The sequence below is a fragment of the Myiozetetes cayanensis genome, unplaced genomic scaffold (genome assembly GCF_022539395.1).
Source record: "Myiozetetes cayanensis isolate MyiCay16 unplaced genomic scaffold, myiCay2020 scf9, whole genome shotgun sequence".
Taxonomy (NCBI): Eukaryota; Metazoa; Chordata; class Aves; order Passeriformes; family Tyrannidae; genus Myiozetetes; species Myiozetetes cayanensis.
In genome coordinates, this window is record NW_026088185.1 from 10123407 (window position 1) to 10131939 (window position 8533).

An 8533-nucleotide genomic window follows, 5' to 3' on the forward strand; every position below is an offset into this window, starting at 1 on the left:
GTGTGAAACAGCATCACGTAACTGATCACTCATCTCAAGTAATAGTAAGAATATGTCCTCTCTAAGGAAACTCTCTTTTCTTTGCCTCTTTACACACCCTCACCCAGAGCTCCTATTGACACGAACAGAATTCAATAGTATTAAGGCAGACGATCGACAGCCGAATCTCCGGGTGCTTCCAATCCACCAACAAGAACTTGTGACAGATGTTTCTGTGCTTTATGCAAATAGGAACTTCATGGATCAATTTTCTTTTCCTCTGTGGAATATATGCAGCTGGAAAATAGAAATCCAGCTCCGCGGCACGAAGTGAAAAAAAAAAAAAAGATCAAAAAAAATATCATGCCACTGACCAAACAGGCAGCCGAGAGAAAGCAAGCTGTAGATGTGAAATCAAATAATTAAACTGCTGGTTCTTAGGATCACTTCTGGGCTCAGTCAAGCAGTGTACACGATGATACAGGTTTTGTGGGCTTTCTCTGCAACTCACTCACAAGTAGTTTCTGAAACAGGGGATAAGAAAATTTTTCCTGTGTTGTGTATAATGTTTCCTCACAATTTATTTTAATTTTTTTTACCATTTCTGATATGCTATTTTCATTCTCACAGTGGTTGTGGATAGCTGTATTAGATGTGATGTGTAAGCATATTAAAAATAGTGAAGTTGAGTTCGCACATGTAGAAAGGATTTCAGCTTCTTATATGTAATAAATAAGGTATAAACATTTATATAAACTGTATGGATTTAGTTATGTTCATTGTAATAGCACAGAAACCTGGACATGTGAAAATGACTGATGAAAAGAAGAAAGATAATTTCCTTCCTATTTATTGAAAGGAAAAAATAACCCTTAAACTTACTGAATTAAAGGATGTTTTAGGGAAATATAGTTTTACAAATTATTGTATAATATATAAAAGAACATCTGCCTTTATTAATTTCTGTAATATCATGCAATAAGAAAGGGCTGTAGAATCTCATCTATTATTACCCTAGAAAATCATGAAAGGTGGTCATCCTAAATGCAATTATTTTTTAAAAAGCTATTTTTATTGCTATTAATAAATAAAATCAATACAATTATTTTAGACTGATTTGTTCTCCTTCTGATTTTATATGGTCCTTTTTAAGATTTCTAGACAAGTATTCTTTATCATCAGATGTCAGAGTTGTCTGTATCTTATTTTCTCGGTGAAGCTTTTGTTAATTTTGTGTATTTTAGAAGGTTTAAAATCTCTTGTGGGTCACAATTTTTTTTTTCAATATTTTCATTTAGAATTTAATTCAGAGCCTGTATCTGGTACTGTGTAAACATTCAGTCAGGATCTATGATAAATTTTCTTTATATATACACAAAGCCTGGTTTTGTATCATGGTATTGTCTAGAATCTTGTCTTCATTTCATGACTAGTCCAATGCTGGGAAGAGATCTTTATTCAATTCAGATGTACTACATAATTTTTTTTTAAAGCCCCTTCCTATACTTCTTTTCTTCCAGTGAAATTTATAATAAACATTAGTGATTTTACATAGATTTATTTTAATTGAGTTCCTTAAAAAAAGAAGCCAAACATGAAAGCAATACCCAAAGACGTAGTGCCAGTCCTAGGAAAAGAGGAAAGAAAGGGGCTACATGTGTAAATGACAATCATGCTACACTGACTCTAATTCAGATACCAGCAAATAATTGGCAATATGTTTGTAGATACTATATCATGTCTGTTTTTGCAAATAGCTGAGCAGCTAGTGATGTTCTGCAGGTAAGCTAGAGTTTGAGCTGACCTGTGTCTGAAGAGTCAAATATAATTTAAGACTCAAGTATTAATAGAATAAACTTAATTTTAGGGTTTTTCATAGGTGCAGCTGCATTTTCTATTTAATTATAGGCTCCCACAGTAGTAATTTTTCCATGACCTACTCAATCTCAAAAGTCAGAAAATTGCTTCTTTTTTAAAGCTGACAATAGCACGGTATGTTTCCAAAGGAAAAAGACAAATTACAGCAAATCATTACTTTAAGCATATTTAAATAGCCAGGAAGAAATTCTAATTGAAAAGTTTGCTAAAATGTGAAAAAGTTAGCAGTGCTTTTTTAAAAGAAAAAAGAGAATTATTCTCATGTTTGTGACATTACAAGCTTCTTATGATACGATGCCTTTCCTTTCTCTGCTCACCCTCTATGCCCATTCTATCCTTTCTGATAAGGTTAGACAAAACACTTTTAGGAAGCAAAAATTTTAACTGGAGAGCAATTAATCTGTAGATATGTTTAATTATATAAATTGATTATTCCATGTGAATAATCAATTCACATTGATGAATTGTCAAAGATAATGGGAATCTTTGTATTTCTTTGCATGGGTTCCAGAGCAGTCTGTGAGGCTTTATTATGCAGTAGTAGCTAATTTCCCCTTGTATTTTAAAAGAATTTTGTAGCCATATAATTATCATGACATGTATACAGGTGATATAGTAGCATATTTATGTTAAACTTTAACAAGATTGAAGTCAATAATTGACCTAGAAATGAGCAGCATTTGAGTAATCCCTAAATGAGTATGTGTTTAATGTGGTTCATAGGGTGTAGTGTGAGCAGCAGGACTGGGGCTGCCAGGCAGAGCTGGTGGAATTATGCAGGGAAGCTCCTCCTGTGTCCTCACTGGCTGTATTTGGGGGGCACGGGGGACCTGTGAACACTGATTTCAGAGGAGTTAGGCAGTGTTAGGGGATATGGTGGATCTGTGAGGAGTTGGGCAGTGTTGTGAGCATCCCCATGCCGTTGTTTGCAGGTGGGGAGCTCTGGGATGAGGGCGTGGGGTGACTGCTGCTGTTGGTGGCCAGTCCCTGTTTGGGCCCTTTTACTGCCCAGTGAAGGTGGTGTCTGGGCAAAGCCATCCACCACAGGGCATGGGGTGCACCCTGTGGTGGGCAGGGCCAGGGGCACCTCCTCGGCTCCTCCGCTCTCTGTGCCCCTCACCGTCCCGGCCAGCTGCCTGCAGAGCTGCCAGTTCCTCGTCATTAACTGCGTTACTGCCAATGAGGGCATTTCTAACCACACATGTCCAGAAAGGAAAAAAAAAGGGTATCATAAAATAGATTTGGCGATCATGAAGTGAACCCTGGTCCTCCCCTAAACCTCCTCCCCAGTAAACCTGTGCTCTTTCCCCATTCTCTCTGGTCCTTCTCCCATTGTTTCCTGCCTCCGAGCTTTCCCTTAGAACAGCAGGGCCTAGGCCCTTTCCCCGAGAGTCCCCTGGAACTGTGACAGGCTATCCCCAGGGCATCGGCAGCAGACCAGCTCCCAGGGAGCAAAGACAGGGCAGTCCCAGACCTGCAGAGGATTTTGGAGAGGCTGGTGAGTGCAGGCACTGCAGGAGGAGGTGGGCTGGCCAGAAGGAACCACTGCTGGCATCTCCTCATGGAAGAGAGAAGAAAAGGAGAGCTGGCACCAGGGTTCCTTCCGTTGCCACAAAATACCTGGAAAGAAGACTTGTCTGTCGAGGTAGGTAGCCATGGCAATGTGCCTTCCACAGTTTCCCCAAGGGAGCACGCAGAAGAAGGAGTTGCTCTCCTATATCTACTGAAGTGCTTGAGCTCGTCCCCATCCCTGTGTTCTCCATTTTCTCTCTCTAAATGACTGAACCTCTTAAAATTAGACCCAGGCCACAGACCTGTGAGGGAAAGCAGTGATTAATGTAATTCTTACCACAAAAAAAAGACAACCATTAGAGGAGAAATATGATGTATTTTTCTCTTATTTTACACGACCAGCAGGTCAGATTTACCCATGTGGCTCTCAGTGTAAGACACACAGAATGAGTTCTGGACAGTACTGCTGTCTCCACAAAAATTCTGCGAGAGCTCCATAGTGATAAAAATGGTTGTAACTTTGTCGAAGCCCATCATTCCAAGTTCTACTCCATGATGCAATGATCTGACCCAAGCCATTTCTGCACCAGGCACTCAGATAAATTTGCTAGTTTAAAAAAACCCAGAAAAGTTTAAACCTAAATTTAAGCAAATGCTTCAGGTTTTGACCCTGGTTAGTCACCCAGTGCATTAGACAGAGAAGAGTCTGTTCAACCTGTTAGTTGATTGAGTCCTTAGAGACCAAGAGCAATGCAAAAGGACAGTGAATGGGCTGCTTTCTGGTGTAAGGGGCAGCTCAAAGCGAGGGCAGGAGCAGGACTGCACCCTCCCTTTGGAGCTGTGGTGGCCTGGTTGTCCCACAGCTGTTCAGAGCTGGGATCCCTTGATCAGTCTGTTCTTTATCCCAGTGTGCTTCTCTTCTGGTTTGTACGTCAGAGGAGCTCTGTGCAAAACCAATCGGCATCCAAGGATTGTTTTGCCCAACAGTGTTTTTCATTTAAGTCAAATGAAAAATGAGGTAAAGTTTGTCATACTTGCCTGATACTTTTTCTTTCTGACACTTTGTTTTAATTAGCTGATGTGAAAAAAATGGGAGTGTAATGTATGAGGGAGGTGGATTTTTCTTGCCTTTTTTTTTTTTTTTGGTCTAATTTTTCAGTCATGTATCTGACTATGCTGTTGTGTTTTCTTCCCCGTCTGATCCCAAACCATGCTGATCTACAGAGTCTCATTTTCATAACAGCTGGCTGATCACCAGCACAGCTGAGTTGGGGGGGCTCAATGGAAGGACCTTGACCCCCCAGCCAGCATCTCTCAGGGAATTCTCTTTGTTGGGTGCTTTCAGCTGAGGCCACGCCCAAAGTCGAAGGTGATTTCTATTTGCCAAAGTGGGAAGACAACAGGAGGAAGAATAAAGATGAAAAATCTAAGCAGTCAGTTGAACTTGTTCAGCCTGATACCCGTCTGCGGTATTCAGGCAGTAGCTAACCCAAGGTTTCCCTAACCTTGGCAGAAGTGCAGGAAATAGTTGCAGTAGGATGAAGTGTTCTTGAACTGTTTCTCCAATGTATCAAGCACAAGCAAGCCATTCTTCAGTATTAAGCATATGCCTCTCTTTTCTTCCTCTTTAAAGAAACTTTTTATTGTAGACTATAAAAGGGGGGGAAAAAATCAATCAATCTCTGTGGACCCCTGTGCTGCATCTACGCTATCCAAGGACAAAGATGCAAATCAGGACTTCCCCAGCATAATAGAATTTATAAGGCAAATTTCTTGCTAAAGTCTTACAGCAAAAGAAATAGCTGTGCTCAGTGTTATTTTAAACAAAAAGGAAAAAAATAATTAACCACATTCTTAAAAACATCAGCTTCCCTGAGTGCATCAGAAACAACATTCCAGATAAAAGCAGCATGATGTGAAAAGACCTGATCAGCAACAGATTGATGTCTGGGCTGGGGTACTAATGTAAGAACTTAAAGACTTGGCTAGAGAATATATCTTGAGAAGCATAAACATATAAGAGGATGCCAAACCATGAAAGGCTTCTTTTGCACTGAGAATTCAGAAATCGGCGTGTTGACAAGCAGAGAAGCCAGTGCTGCTAGCAAAGCACATAGGGCGATGAATAAACTCTGCCTTCGGGAGCCCAGGATGAGATTTAGAAAGGGGCCAGTCAATTTAGCCATGACTTTAAGCTTCTAGACCTGCTGTCAAGCCTCAGATCTCCCCACCCAACTGCCAATGATGATCCTTCAGGGACTGGAGTAGCCAGCTTTGAATCAGAAAGTGTGAGCTAGTGTTCAGTTTTTAGAGAGGATGGAGGGAATTTGAGAGACTGACTGCAGAAGGCTGGTTGAGCCATGTGCTGAGGTTAAGGGAGATCCAGGTATAATTTCCTGCTCAAATGCTCTGCATTTTCTGGCCATTGGCTTAGCAGTGGGCTCCTGGAGCCAGATATCCCTCCTCCTGTGTACTCGGTGAGACCTTGGAGGCTGTGTGGGATCTGAGCTGAACTTTGGCTGGCACAGCACGTCCAAGGCAGATATATCCTTCTGGACTGTGATATCCCACTAGCCTGTATGGAGCTACTGCAGCATACTATCTTTAAACACTTGAGTAAATAGAGCTATAAATAGCTATATAAAGGTAGTTATTAGGGAGTTAAATAGGTACTAGCTAATGTGCAGTCTGATTTTTGATGGATAAGCTAAATTTAAAAACAATATTCGAAGGAAAATAGACATATTTGCAAAAATATGGGATGTACATACGATGAGGAAAAAATAAACAAACTTTTTACCTAAAAAAGCAACTTGAGAGGCAGTCTATAGGAGAAAACACCAATGGCTTAATCTTTTGCAAGCCTACCATGCAACCGCCCAAGATAAATCCTGACCTTTTCTGGTTTGGAAAAGATCTTGAATGTTCTTTAAACTTGTTGACTTGCTCCACTTTTGCCAGGCCTCCCTGCATAAGCACAGTGATCCAAATGCAATCATCCCTTGAGACGTACTCATGTTATTGTCAGGTGTCTCCCGGGGGCTGAGCACCTACCCTGGGAGGGTGCTGGTAAGTACTGCAGACACCTCTTCTTTCAGCAAAGCGATCAACAACTGTGCAGCTGATGGCTCTCATTCTTGTTTGGTTGGCAGGGATGGTGTCACTAAACTTGAGCTCACTTGTCACAATGGAATTTAATTATCTGCTGGAGAGAAGCCCTGACAGCTGTGGCGTAGGTTTTTCAATGTGGATGTTGCTTGGATCGCAAGAAAAATATCAAGGGCTGGTGACAACAGCCATGTTCTAAAAGCATCTCTGCCTGGGTTAGACCACTGCCTACCAAAGAGGTACGTGTGATTATCTTGAAGTTATTTATTGACTGTTGTGTCAGATCATGGTTAAAGTTTATCTTTACTGAAAGTTGTCCTCAGGAATCCTTATACTTCATCAAAAGTAACTTTTCTTTTCCAGGGTTTAGGTTGGAAGCACAGTGTTTGTTTACCGCATTGCCCTTGGGTTTGCCTCTGGCTTATGCTTCCTGGGGGAAAGGCAGTGGGTCTGCTGCTGGTTCCTAAAACACTGGCAGTCTGTGGAGGCCTTCTGGTAGTGAAACCATTGTGCTAGCAGCAGCATCAGGTAAGACCTCATCATTTTCTTATGGTAATAGTTATAATTGATAAACTAAGGAAACGTGAGCTGACAAAAAGGTCAAGTTATTTGTGTGGGGATGTGTGTTTATTTGTTTTGTGGTTTGTTTTTTTTTAAAGAACATTACCTTAGCTCATACTCCAGAATACTGAGAGTTTTTTTATTTTTTACTTTTTTTTTTTTCATGTTGGCAAACAACTACTCCTGCCAGTAGCTCTCTAAGGTCACTGACATGCTCTGAGAGGCTGAAGGTACTTTTATAATAAATTCTGTTATACACTTACAAAAACAAAGGACCCATGGTGTGAGTAGGAAGATGCCCCATTTGGCATTTGTTTGCCCCCCTGCCAACCTTGGAGGAGCACCCAACCACCCAGATGCACACACACCTTTGGGAGCCCTAAAGGCACACCAGGATCATCCTCTGACTTGCATCCCTGAGTCCGCCTCCCTCCCAGCATACAGAAACAATGTCCCTCAAAGACCGAAAAAGGAGCCTCTTTTCTGTGGGAAGTTTGTGGGTGCCAAGCTAGACCCATGGACATACTTTTCCTCTCACACACCACACTACCATGCATGCCTCCTGAGACGTCCTGGCCTTGTTCCCTGGGCTTCAGGTGAGCTCGCCCTAAATTCTGGGATCCATGGCTGCAGTCCTGTCCTTCCCCTGCCGGGACTGAAGAAGAAAGTACACTTCCAGTGGTGGAGGGGAGGCACTCCATAACCTCCATTTAAGAAGGGTGAGGCCTTTTTGGTCCCAAAGACTTTTTTCTCCCTAAAGTCTTCTGTATTAAAGAACAGATGAAGTGGAGTGTTGCTTGTGCACTCTCTAGGCCACTATTAGATTAAACCATGCTTGGAACTAGCCGGTGTTTCTCATGCCTGTTGTCCTGGAGCTTGCTGGGCTAAGTCTGGAAGTTAGACCACACAGCTGTATGTACTTCCCAGGACCAGGCAGGGCAAGGACATCATTTGTCTGTGCCCTGCTTAAGTGACAGGGAAGGCACTTTTGTAAGGTCCTTGCTGCTAGCATGAGCTAAAAGTGACAACCTGTCCATAGAGAGCTTTGGGAATGAGTTTCTTCTCCAAAAAGCGGGTGCACTGTAATCTGTTTACATTGTGCACTGGCAGCTCTTGATGACTGCTGTTAGGACTAGAAACAATTTGGAAATTCTGGAGTTAAAACTATATAAATTGCACAAAGATAATACTTAATAAACATGAATACATGGTAGGATGGTGTTTTTTTTTCCATCCTTTTAATATGACTTTTAGACTTACAAGCTTTTATCTTATTTTATGAGGCCATGTGAAATAAATTAAATGTAACACAAGATGCTGTTAAAAAAGATTTTATGACATCAAGAACTGATTCTATATTAGGACCAGATCCTACATAGGCTTATGGATGTGAGTAATTTTGCTCCCATAGATAAGCTATGGAGTCAGCTATGGCTAACCATTTAAATGCTCAGAATCAGGCCCTCATTTTGGACGCACTTCTCATTGTTAAATC